Source organism: Amia ocellicauda, chromosome 9 (genome assembly GCF_036373705.1).
Source record: "Amia ocellicauda isolate fAmiCal2 chromosome 9, fAmiCal2.hap1, whole genome shotgun sequence".
NCBI lineage: Eukaryota > Metazoa > Chordata > Actinopteri > Amiiformes > Amiidae > Amia > Amia ocellicauda.
The window spans coordinates 6199717-6213659 of record NC_089858.1 but is presented as its reverse complement, the minus strand read 5'-3'; the positions used below and the strand labels follow the sequence as shown (position 1 = coordinate 6213659).

The 13943-nt window shown below is 39.9% G+C and overlaps 1 protein-coding gene across 1 annotated transcript in view; it reads right to left on the bottom strand.

Annotated features, from left to right (window-relative positions):
* The window catches only part of LOC136758466 (multiple epidermal growth factor-like domains protein 9), a 180261-nt gene that overhangs the window by 130511 nt on the left and 35807 nt on the right, over positions 1 to 13943 (bottom strand). The gene's annotated exons all lie outside the window — the stretch shown is intronic.

Sequence of the window (13943 nt, the reverse complement as noted above, 5' to 3'; positions counted from 1 at the left end):
AAGCAACCGCTTCTTGATCAATCTCCCGAAACTGACAGAACCGCAAACAATAGCTCTCCGGCAGGTCTTTCCAGTGCTAAAGAAAATCATGCATGAAAAGAAACAGACAAACAAACGTGTGTAGTTGAATGTGCTGCGCAGCTCGCTGAAACCCGGGTTAGTCTAACCTTTTGGCCGGCGGGCTGTCTGACTTCCGTGAGCCTGTTTACGTTACGATCATCCATCAACTTTGCCAGGGATTTGGGAGGCCAAATTTCATGTTACGGTTTGGATTTTGATTTCAGAAGTTTGGTAGCAGATGTCTTCATGCCAGCATGTTTTGTGTCAATGCAAAGCAACAGAAGGCCATGAAGTACAGTACATGATAATCTCGTTATCATGGCACCTCTCAGTGGGTGGGATATATTAGGCAGCAAGTGAACATTTTGTCCTCAAAGTTGATGTCTTAGAAGCAGGAAAAATGGGCAAGTGTAAGAATCTGAGCGACTTTGACAAGGGCCAAATTGTGATGGCTAGACAACTGGGTCAGAGCATCTCCAAAACTACAGCTCTTGTGGGGTGTTCCCGGTCTGCAGTGGTCAGTGCCTATCAAAAGTGGTCCAAGGAAGGAAAAGCGGTGAAGCGGCAACAGGGTCATGGGCGGCCAAGGCTCACTGATGCACGTGGGGAGCGAAGGCTGGCCCGTGTTGTCCGATCCAACAGACGAGCTACTGTAGCTCAAATTGCTGAAAAAGTGAATGCTGGTTCTGATAGAAAGGTGTCAGAACACACAGTGCATCGCAGTTTGTTGTGTATGGGGCTGCGTAGCTGCAGAACAGTCAGGGTGCCCATGCTGACACCTGTCCACTGCCGAAAGCACCTACAATGGGCACGTGAGCATCAGAACTGGACCACGGAGCAATGGAAGAAGGTGGCCTGGTCTGATGAATCACGAATTCAAGATGTTGACTTGACAAATTCCCCAGATCTCAATCCAATCGAGCATCTGTGGGATGTGCTGGACAAACAAGTCTGATCCATGGAGGCCCCACCTCGCAACTTACAGGACTTAAAGGATCTGCTGCTAACGTCTTGGTGCCAGATACCACAGCACACCTTCAGAGGTCTAGTGGAGTCCATGCCTCGACGGGTCAGGGCTGTTTTGGCGGCAAAAGGGGGACCTACACAATATTAGGCAGGTGGTCATAATGTTATGACTGATCAGTGTATATTGCCTATTGTTGCATAAATTGGGATACACATTTAAAGACATGTTTGATTCATACAACACAAACAGCAAAGAACCAATTGTGTTGTAGTTTAATCTGCTCCTCTTCTTTATGGAAAAACTTTACTCATTTGCCTTCCAAGTTGTATATGAAATGTTTGGGGTTTTTTGTTGCGTTTTGCTTTGGAAAAAAGTCTCTCTGTGGAATTTTGCTCACATTTTGATTTATTTTCCTTCATGTTCAGGCAATTGAAAGGAAACAAAAACATTATCTTCCACACACTGCCAAGACAAAGGAATAGGAAACTACATTTATTTTCTGGGCAAAGTGATCGCAGCGCTCAGCCTGCCCAGTAATTAGTGGTGGCTGTGGCTGGGACACGTGCTAGTGTTGTAACACAACTGCATCTACTGGTTAGCTGTATGTTGGCATTTGTGAACTGGAAAGCATCCACGCTTAAAAAAAAAAAAAAAAAAATCTGTTTTCGCTGAGGACGAGTTGCCACGGGACCAGTTGAATTGGCAGTTGGTCATTAAAGCGGTAAAAATTGCTGTGCAAACAGTACAGAATTTAACTATTTTTTCTTCATTAATATGATGTGATTTTGCCAGAACTGACATATATCCAAACTTGTATCCTTGGTTTTTCTGTTAATCATATCAATTCTGTTTTGTGAGTTAATAAAGTCTAATTGTCTTTGAATTGTCCTTGCCACAGTGGAAGTGGCTGGAAAAACATCTGGTATGTCTTAGGGAGGTTGCACATTTTAATACACTTCTTATGACAACAGTAGATACATATTTTGTTAAAGCCTAATTAGTTAATTGTTGGGTAAATATTTGAAGGTCTGAGTAAGTCTTAGAGGACACTCTATACTCCTGGTGTTAAACTGCCAATGAACGATTTGCATTCCCTGCTCACAATAGAAGTTTAGGTTACCATTGTGACTGAGCAAAAATTCACAGCCTCCCCCATTTCCAGGGTAATGGAAAATTATAGCCCAGAAAAGTATGAATAAGGTGCATTATCATCTATATTTCCCTTTTCATTTCATTTGGGATCAACATAATTCACCAAGGGAAAAAACCCATTAATGTGCACAGTAGACTTCCTAGGAATATCATTTTAGAGAAGACTGCGGGACAGAAATATCTGTCTCCAAAATCACTTTTTTATTAAAACAGAAATATTCAGACGTTTGGTTATGGGATCTCTGGGGCTTCACATATTGCATAAACAGTCTTTGTCACTTTAATAATACAAAAAATAATAACAAAAATGGAAAACGGCTTTTATTCCTGAAGAGAAGTATTAATGTGTGGCAGAGTCTAATATGTCCTCTTTCGGGTGAAAATAGCATTGCTGTGGTAGAGTGCTCTGAGGGTCCGGCCTCATGCAGGGTGTCTGCAGGAATCCAGCACAAAGCGTTCACCCCTCCTGCTGTTACAGAAAATGTTCTCAGCCTCGAAAGAAAACTAAAACCATTTGTTTTTCTTGTTATTAGACCTTAAACATGTAAACCATGAACCTTCTGAAAAAGCCAAAGCCTGACTCTCTACCACTGTCCCCAAAACTGACAGTGCACGATAGCCACCGTGTGGGATTTTCAGTGGACACAGGGGGTGGATATTTATTAAGAATCATCACTCCATCAACTCAAGAGGGGAAAACACACTCCTCTGCATTTGCTTTATTGAGGGGTTTTTGGTTCTTAATCCCATGAGGTGAAATGTCTTTTAATTTGATCAAAGAATCCAGGCAGCATGGATATAAAGATACACTACCTATCACCTTCTGTATGCTGAAACTTTTTTTTTATTAAGACATATGTCCATAAACAATGCATTCCAGCCCAACATAGGGATATTTATTCTAGTGAAGTTAAATGATAGGTTGAAAGCATGCTTGGATTATTTTCTCCACTACCAACTGAACCCGAGTTTATAGGCTCTGTCTGTGACATGGTGGAATTAAAATGAATATTACAAATTCTGCATAATGATTATATAAAGTTCCTTTAAGATGTTATGTATCACAAAACAAAGATTATATTTAGTTAGTTTATTTAAAACTATACTGAACAGTTTCAGTAAATAAAAAAAACATAAGTGTACAACCGAGAGGAGGCCATTCGACCCATCGTGCTCGTTTGGCGTCCATTAATACATGAGTGATCCAAGGATCCTATCCAGTCTATTTTTAAATGTTCCCAAACTTTCAGCTTTAACCACATCGCTGGGTAGTTTGTTCAGATTGTGACATCTCTCTGTGTGAAGAAGTGTCTCCTGTTTTCCGTCTTGAATGACCTGAAGCCCAATTTCCATTTGTGTCCCCGGGTGCGTGTGTCCCTGCTGATCTGGAAAAGCTCCTCTGGTTTGATGTGGTCGATGCCTTTCATGATTTTGAAGACTTGGATCAAGTCCCCACGTAGTCTCCTCTGTTCCAGGGTGAAAAGCCTCAGGTCCCTCAGTCTCTCAGTAGGACATTCCCTTCAGACCTGGAATAAGTCTGGTTGCTCTCCTCTGAACTGCCTCTAGAGCAGCGATATCTTTCTTGAAGTGTTGAGCCCAGAACTGTACACAGTATCCAGATGAGCTCTAAGTAGTGCATTGTACAGTCTGAACATCACTGCCCTTGATCTCAATTCTACACTTTTGACAATATACCCTAGCATTCTATTTGCCTTTTTTATTGCTTTCCCACATTGTTTGGATGGAGAAAGTGAGGAGTCCACATAGACTCCTAGGTCTTTCTCATGCGTTACATCATCTAGTTCTATTCCTCCCATAGTGTAATTATAGTGGACATTTTTGTTACCTGCATGTAATACCTTGCACTTGTCCACATTGAATTTCATCTGCCAGGTGTCGGCCCACAACTGAATATTTGAAGTTGAAGTGAATGAAGTCGCTTTGAATAGCCTGTGCTGCCGAGATTGTATCTGCTGAGCCACCTATTTTAGTATCATCTGCAAATTTGACAAGTTTGCTAACTATTCCAGAGTCCAGATCATTAATATAGATTAGAAAAAGCAAAGGCCCTAGTACTGATCCCTGTGGATCTCCACTAAAGCATTACACTAAAAGGAAACCTAATAAATTGCTTTCCATTAGAAGATTCTCATGGTTATTAAAAATCAACCATACAGAAAAGTATTTCATTTAATGAAAAACAATAACAACATAAGCACATTTTGCTGTTCTAACAGACATCTATTCATGTAGTGTTTGCCTGTGGTTTGAGTAGTTAACTGTATTTAACCAAAATCCAGCCTGGCATGGTGCCTGACTGCAGTTAGTACCAACATCCATCACTTCTCCCAAGCATACAACATATAGTCTAATCTCTAAACTTACTTATTAATAAATTTAAAAAAAAAAATGAGACACACGATTAAGAATATATTCCCATTGGGAATCAATGAATGCAATGAAAATAAAATGTCAGCCTACTAGCCCAGATTATTACATTTAATTTGTTATTTACTCTGTGGAAACACTCACTTGTATCTCAAATTACGGATGTCTTCCCCGGATTGACAATATCTCAGATTTGTGCCAAAATACAAACTTTTTCAAAAAGAGTTTTCTCTGGGAAGACGGGCTGTCATTTTGTCAGTTTGTAAACAAACGGCTCCCGAGTGCTCGGCTGCCCTTCCCGAAGAGGGACAGCTAGACCAAGTGTTCATTACTGAGCAAGGCTGTCGACAAAATGTTCTCTATTAATGTGAATGAAGAGGAAAAAAGACAGTTCATTTTAGACAGAAACCATAAGCAGCATAAAAGGAATCCCAGGGAAAAGATTAATCACAGCAGACCGACTCACTTGTCAGGATGTGAAAATCTGAGAGCAAAATGCCAAAATATAAAATCATCCACAGATTCAAAATCTGTCTAAAGATAAAATAGAAATGTTTAAAATAACTCAAGGTTTGTTACAAGACACTATATATAAAAACAGATGTAATTGTTCCAGCTATACATCATTAACAGAAATGAGGGATCTATTTATCAACTTCCTGTGCTTTTGCTGTGATGAAATTCAGCATGAGCTTTGCCTTATTTCATATTGCACAACCACATATCTGTCAGGTCCTTTTAATTAGCCTGTGCCAGTGATAAGACAGCAGCAAAATCAAATCACAGCCAATGTCAACACAGAAGACATGCTTTTGATTGTGACCAGTGGCTGATACAGGAGACGGGGTACAGAGTTCATGGACTAATGAAGCTGCGTTTCCTCTGAGAGTTACAAGCATGCAGCACAATGCAGTCAGGGCAGATTCTCCGCGAGTCTTTGGCTCAGTTATATCAGTGAGCAGCCTGTTTGCTCTGTGGGATTTCAATTTATAAAGCAAGAAGGAGAGGATGCCCCTCAACTGATTAATGCTGTGTCGCCCTCTTGTTCTACTACGGAACAAGAAACAGTCATCAACTGTCATTTCCCAGTCTATATTGAAAATATGAACCTCACTATAGAGAGATTTCTTCCGTGGAAGCAGTTGTATATACTGGGTGTTACCGCCTGTGGATGGTAGAAGCTGAAGGATACTAATGGTTGACGGGAGCTTCCGATAGAAATGTGAGATCAAAGTAAATCAGCACAAGACTCCCATGAGAAGGAGTTAGTACAATGTAACTTTCCTCCTCAATGTTACAGAGGAAATGTAATTGAAAACAAACGGTCTCTTTTATGGAAATATTTGGAACAAAGGATAAAATAGTTTGGATTAGGTTGGACATAGTGACAGAATATCTGTATAAGCCTTTCATTCACAGTTTGTCATGTTTGTAGTCCATAAACACAACTAGTCTGGCACTTTCTTGTTGTTGTTACATACTACACTAGATGCAATGAAGTTGAATACAAGGATATCCAGTGTCTACCTTTTACCACCATACCGTTGGCAAAGGCATCAGAGATGACTTCTCTGTTAGAGGTAATCTGTATAAGAGGTCGAGCACCACTTACAGCACTTAAGCTACCACAACCACAACATTGCTCTTACATATTTTGTAAGTCGTCCCTGGACAAAGGCGTCTGCTAAAAAATAAATAACAACCAACATTAGACGCTTAACCTTTGAACTTTGACCTGCTTTGAGCTGCTTTATCAGGACAACTGCTATTCATGTATACCTTGGATCTCTGTGTGTGTTGTTTTCATAACCTTGCGGGGGGTCTGTGGAAACTCCCCAACAAACCACTGAGCAACAGTAACATCCTTTCAGTTTCTGAACAGCTCAGATGTGCTGCAGGCACCTCAGCCAGGAGAGGGGGGAAAAGAGGATGCTGAATTCTGTATGAAGGAGAAGGAGTGTTTGTACTCTGTTGAACACTGTTAAATCTTCACCTACAGTAAGTGCAGAAATCCAAGATATACTCATCATGCGTATATTTGTCATTTTTCCAAAGCAGGTTAGTAACTAGTGTCAAACTGTGCAGTATATCACTAAAATTAATGGCTTTGCAATACATTATTTCCTGGGACCTGTACGTGTGCCCAATGACAGCAGCAGTGTTCAATGCCTGCAGGTGATTTCCGAGAAATCATGCACACAAGACCTAAACTCCAGGCATCTCAGTGTACCTCATTAGAACCAGACTATTTGTAAAAAAAAAAAAAAAACACATGAAAAGACAAGTAACTGAAAACCAACAGGCTCTCGAATTGTGATTTTAAAATAAGAAGAGCTCATGCCCTCCTAACAGATGAGGGCAGGTTATTCTTTCCAGAGTTGCCCTGTGGGTCTAACAAGTTCCATTCTTTAATTACACAGATCCAGTTAGTACTGAAACATTAATTGATTTAGAGGGAAACTAGATCAGCCATGACAACAATCCCCTCCTGTCTGGGGTGTGTGTTGCAACAGCGATGGACGCGAACCGATTCAATTAGCACTTAATAGGGGAACCGAATAAGTTGCCAGATATTTGATGAACCGGTGGGCTGCGCAGTATTGTGAGGGCACCGCAAGCACTTCTATTATTTAGAGGCATCTGATACTGATTGCTGATGGCTGGAATTCAATGACATCGAGTTCTGCCTGTTCCGCCTGCGATGGCACATCTTTTCAAATGATTTCCTGCAACTAACATAGACCACTCATTGATGCCAGCGTGTCAGACACATCAGGATTTCTTAGCTGTACGAGCGCAGAGAGGTTGTTAATAGCTTCAGTCACAAAGCCAGGCACAGAGAAGAACATGGGCTCCACAAAGACACGCTGCCATCAGCTTAAATACTCGACCAGAGAGAGTATTGATTAACGCGACAAGAAAGGTAGCCGGGTGAAGACATTGTTAAAACTGTTTAACAAGATTTAGCTGCTTGCCGTGCTGATGAGCTATGTAGGATAGCACTGCAAACAAAAATAACAGGCAGACACTGACTGTCAATGTCAAGTTAATGACTGCCCTTATATACGTTATATTATATATAAGGGCAGTCATATTAACTTGGTAAAATTCCATAAATAGAGATATTATATATATATATATATATATATATATATATATATATATATATATATATATAGATATATATATAGATATATATATAGATATATATATATATATATATATATATATATATATATATATATATAGATATATATATATATCTACAGTGAGGGAAAAAAGTATTTGATCCCCTGCTGAGTTTGTACGTTTGCCCACTGACAAAGAAATGATCAGTCTATAATTTTAATGGTAGGTGTATTTTAACAGTGAGACAGAATAACAGCAAAAAAATCCAGAAAAACAAATTTCAAAAAAGTTATAAATTGATTTGTATGTTAATGAGAGAAATAAGTATTTGATCCCCTATCAATCAGCAAGATTTCTGTCTCCCAGGTGTCTTTTATACAGGTAACGAGCTGAGATTAGGAGCACTCTCTTAAAGGGAGTGCTCCTAATCTCAGCTCGTTACCTGTATAAAAGACACCTGTCCACAGAAGCAATCAATCAATCAGATTCCAAACTCTCCACCATGGCCAAGACCAAAGAGCTGTCCAAGGATGTCAGGGACAAGATTGTAGACCTACACAAGGCTGGAATGGGCTACAAGACCATCGCCAAGCAGCTTGGTGAGAAGGTGACAACAGTTGGTGCGATTATTCGCAAATGGAAGAAACACAAAATAACTGTCAGTCTCCCTCGGGCTGGGGCTCCATGCAAGATCTCACCTCGTGGAGTTTCAATGATCATGAGAACGGTGAGGAATCAGCCCAGAACTACACGGGAGAATCTTGTTAATGATCTCAAGGCAGCTGGGACCATAGTCACCAAGAAAACAATTGGTAACACACTACGCCGTGAAGGACTGAAATCCTGCAGCGCCCGCAAGGCCCCCCTGCTCAAGAAAGCACATGTACAGGCCCATCTGAAGTTTTCCAATGAACATCTGAATGATTCAGAGGAGAACTGGGTTAAAGTGTTGTGGTCAGATGAGACCAAAATCAAACTCTTTGGCATCAACTCTACTCGCCGTGTTTGGAGGAGGAGGAATGCTGCCTATGACCCCAAGAACACCATCCCCACCGTCAAACATGGAGGTGGAAACATTATGCTTTGGGGGTGTTTTTCTGCTAAGGGGACAGGACAACTGCACCGCATCAAAGGGACGAGGGACGGGGCCATGTACCGTCAAATCTTGGGTGAGAACCTCCTTCCCTCAGCCAGGGCATTGAAAATGGGTCGTGGATGGGTATTCCAGCATGACAATGACCCAAAACACACAGCCAAGGCAACAAAGGAGTGGCTCAAGAAGAAGCACATTAAAGTCCTGGAGTGGCCTAGCCAGTCTCCAGACCTTAATCCCATAGAAAATCTGTGGAGGGAGCTGAAGGTTCGAGTTGCCAAACGTCAGCCTCGAAACCTTAATGACTTGGAGAGGAGTGGGACAAAATCCCTCCTGAGATGTGTGCAAACCTGGTGGCCAACTACAAGAAACGTCTGACCTCTGTGATTGCCAACAAGGGTTTTGCCACCAAGTACTAAGTTGAAGGGGTCAAATACTTATTTCCCTCAATAACATGCAAATCAATGTATAACTTTTTTGAAATGCATTTTTCTGGATTTTTTTGTTGTTATTCTGTCTCTCACTGTTAAAATACACCTACCATTAAAATTATAGACTGATCATTTCAAATACTTTTTTCCCCCCACTGTGTGTATATATATATTCTCTCTCTCTCTCTCTGATAGAGAGAGAGAGAGAGAGAATTATATATATATATATATAGAGAGAGAGATAGATAGATAGATTATATACAAGAAGAATAGAAACATTACACAGATTGCATGCAATTAATCATGTAAACTCCATTTCTGTATTCTGAACTTCTAAAATAATAATGGGAGGCAGTAATTTAAGTCGGGGTCAGGTACTGCAACATCCCCCAAGCTGTGCTCCAAATCGGAACCTCTCTCTTTAAGAGGTGTCTTGACATTGTGTGATCTCTGCCTTGCAAGCAGTGACACGTAACTTCCTCCTTATCGAGTGAGCTCTGCCAGCAGTCACTGCGAGAGGCACACACCTCAGATTTATATGGGCACGGTCTATGCCCCTACGGGAAAAGTACCAAGTGCACACACACAACCAGGGAATCAATGGAAAGTCTATTAACTGTTACGGGGATTGAGCAGCACAAAGCAGTGGAAAATGAAGGAATGAGACTGAAGCATCAAGCCATCTTCATCAGTGACAATAGGTAGAGATCACAAAAGGCCAGCCCCGCGACAGCCACTGGGAGTCAGTCCATTTCCTGCACTTTAAGGAGGTATCCGGTAACTCCATCCCCATTAAAAAAAAAAAAAAAAAAAAAAAATCACCCGCCAGCATTCAGGGTCATAAACTTTTCTGTATCTGCCAGACTGTCATAGCACACTGTCTTTTTTCAAATTGGTACCGAGGAATAAATGCAATATAAGACTAGAAATCTCATGATGCAATTATCTGGGGTGCTTTTCATTTTAAATGAAAACCATCACCTTAGAACAAGTTAAAAGGAAATCTGAAAATACATTTACCTGCCCAGCCCTGCTCTGTACACAACAGGGGGGCTGATTATTATGCTCTCAGCTTCCTGTTTTGAATTATTACCAAACAGATTACACAGGGAATTAAAGTTTGAGCACTCGCCTCCTTCAATGTAATTGAAACACCAAAGGAAGAAATTGCATAGCTTCATTCCACATTATTTTATGAAGATATAGCTAATATGTAGTAAATCTCATTGATGGACTCACTACAAACACAACCATGCTGATACGAAAATAGCCTACATTTTCATACCACTGTCAAGGTTAGACAAAGTATAGGTTTCTGGTAAATCATGATAACTCTTCTATTCCAATAATGGTACTCATATTTAAATATAATTTTAGATATAGAGAGAGAACTATAGCAGATAGACAGTCATAATAGGGATATAAAGGTATAAGGGGAATATTCAGTTCTGCTATAGATAAAGTTGTGAATATATTTTAAAAACAGGTTTCAAGGTTTTCATGTGGAAACATAGGAGCAAGAAACCTCAAAAGGCAAGAAAAACAGGTTTCAAGCACATGAAAAAAAGACAATCACAGGCCACTATCAAATTAAATGAGATCTAAAGAAAAACGAATGCACGGTATAGAAATGTTCCTAATCCTATAATGGGTCCCACATGTTGCTGAAGCCAGTCAGGTTTATGGAGCTGGTTTGCAGAATGAGATGCATTTTAAGTTTGAATCATGGCCTGCCCTGCCTGTTATTGTAACTCTGTCCTCAGCGGAGCTGGACAGCGGAGAAGGAGAGAAGAGCTGGACTCTGCAGCTGAAACATGACAAACAAAGACAGCATCCAGCTTTGGGATTTCAGGTCTATTTTTCGATTTGAACTAATCTAGTTATTTGTACACTACAGCACAGATAAGTGTGTACGTAGCACGTGTTGTGGTGGCAGTGATGGCTTCCCCCCATTTTGTTTGAAAAGCTTTTCCATATCAACCCTGATCTGTTTTTGAGAAGGATTACATATGTTTCAAGACAACTTCCTATTCTGGCTGAAAGGGCATGTTGTGAATCACAGAAAACACATGTTCGTGTTCGAGCATATCCTTGTGGTTTTGTGGGTTTCAGTGTGGAAGGTGCGCATTGTTGCTCTCTACGCGATATGTAAAGGATATGGAGGCCCGGTGTTATTTTATTTAGCGCAGGCTGCTATTGGGGAAAGTGGGAATGTGATCTTGGTGCCATTGCAATAAGTCACAGAACTGTGAATGATTCTAAAATCAAGACCAAACATCACAGAGGACAGTGTGGCAATTCAATAGAAGTCATATTTTTATGTTATGTTTTGGGGAACAGCTGATCACACACTCCTTGCAACATCCTTACGTTCAAGATATTAATGTCAGAATTAAAAATTCAGAATGGGAAAGAAAGATGATATAATAGATATAGGCCTACACATCTAAAAGAAGACTGTCTGTCGAGTAGATTGCTGATGAATGTAAAGAAAAAGGAGAAATTTATATAATTTATTTGAACCGCTCTTTTCAATCTGTAGTTAAAAATAAGAGTCAGATACATTATAGTGATTTCAGTGCAAATGGGTAAATCGATACTATGTATACAGAAAAAAAAACCTAAACAAAACTTTAAAATCTTAATCCTGAAAACATTAAATCAGTTGTATATTAAAAAAAGGTAATATAAAATTACAAATTTCTATACAATCCAGCACAAAAATGTCTTTAATAATGAAGGAATTTTTTTCTGACAACAAAAATGCCCAGTTTTCAATAGGCATGCCTGGGCCAGTCTTTGTATTGGGTTTAATCATTTTTTGCATAAAAACATCTGCAGAAGAAAAATGTATGAAATTTACATACATAGCTAGGATTAACCCCTGGGAACACAGACACCTTAGTAGGTAGGTTAATGAAACTATGGCAATACACACCTCAACCCCTGGGAAAAGAGAGGTCTGAACCTTTTATGCATAGCTTATTCCTTTTTAGAGACAAACACCTCTTTAAAATGGAATTTGAATCAGTTCAAAAGTGTAGCAAAATGGATCTTAATTCAGGCATTGACATACATTTTGATCACATTCTGCATAAGAAGATGGTGAACCTAGGGAGAGTCATGCCTAATTGGAGTCTTTGCAACATGCAGCTGGTGTGTGTGTGTGTGTGTGTGTGTGTGTGTGTGTGTTTGTGCGTGCTGGAACTGCTGCCGTGCCTTTGTTCTCCCCGATTAACATATTCACTCAAAAAATCCGTCTCCACATTGTAAAGATACATATTTATATATCAGGCACTTTGCAACAAATAAGAATTATAATAATATACAATTCAGCTGGATTAAATCAGATTGGGATATAGGCTATACAGCCAAAACAGAAGTATTCGCCCACCTTCATGCAGTGTGAAAATATAGACTAAGTAATGTAATGATGGATAAAAAACATTAACCCGGGAGTACATAAAGTAAAATATAGCAAGGCTTTTCGTGTTAAGTGTCATCAAAGCAAACAGAAGTCAGTTTAGACTAATAAACTGGGTAAAGCAATCTTTAGGGACTCACTCATGAGATTTACCTGTAAAGGAAAAGATCCAGGGGCATCAATAAGCATGTAGAATTATGGTTTTATGTAGTATAGATTTACAGAAATCGTCAATGCAGGCCAACATGGGAACAATGTCTTTAGGAAGAGAAAGCATCATCGGTACATGAAGAGACTAGGCCCCTAAGTTTTGTTTGTAATAGGTACCCAGTGACAGGCATACCCCTAAGGCATACCCCTGAGTCCATTAACACCATCTAGTTTTGATAATAATCTTTGATCCCAATAAGGCGTCTTTTGTTCTAGTTAGCAAGTGGTTAGTACCAGTCAAGCTTGATAGCTGGAATGAAACCACGCTTGCTTTGAAAAGTTAAGCTGTTCCAGACGAGAGTGATTCTTGGCCCATCAACGGCATTCTTCCCTCGAAGAGAACATTCGCTAATCCGTTTATTATGAGAGAGAGCACAACAGCAGCACACTTCTTTTGGGAAGATTATGCAACTCTTTCCTGCACTGTCCAAACACTTCTGAAAGGGAGCCGGAACGCAGGTCACCCCAGCAAGACAGAACCCAAACCTCAAACAGGTTAGAGATCCTGAAATTGCACACAATGTGTGTGATTAACAGCTCACAGCTTCAGGAACCCTGTGCTCTCGAATCTGCCAAAGAGGAAAACAATCTGCCTTTGTGCACGGCGCTTGCTGTCAATCTCCATCTAATACCACTACCAATCAACTGCCATTCAAAATTCTGTTAAATCGATCCATACATGAACACCCCTTTACTTACATCTGAGGTACAGTTTTTTTCTTTTGGATGACTAAGTGAAATTGATTCTGTGTCAAATAATCACAGGATCCACGTGACTAGAAAAGTAAAACTAACACCGCAGAAACTTATACAAAGATATATCGAAGCTGCCACAATGTGCATCAAAATAAGTGAATACATCTTGTTTTGTGACTTTATAAATGCAAGATTTGGATTACTAGATATAGGTAAAGTTGAAGATCAGCATAGTTAGACTGTGATTACTATCTACTGAGTTGCAATATATATAATATATGGCATTACATTTTTTTTAAATCTGTTCCAGGGAATAAAGTGTAAACATTTGCTAGTTGGATACACTTGAAAATACATCCTAAATCATGTTCTCAGTAGTATGGGGAATGGATC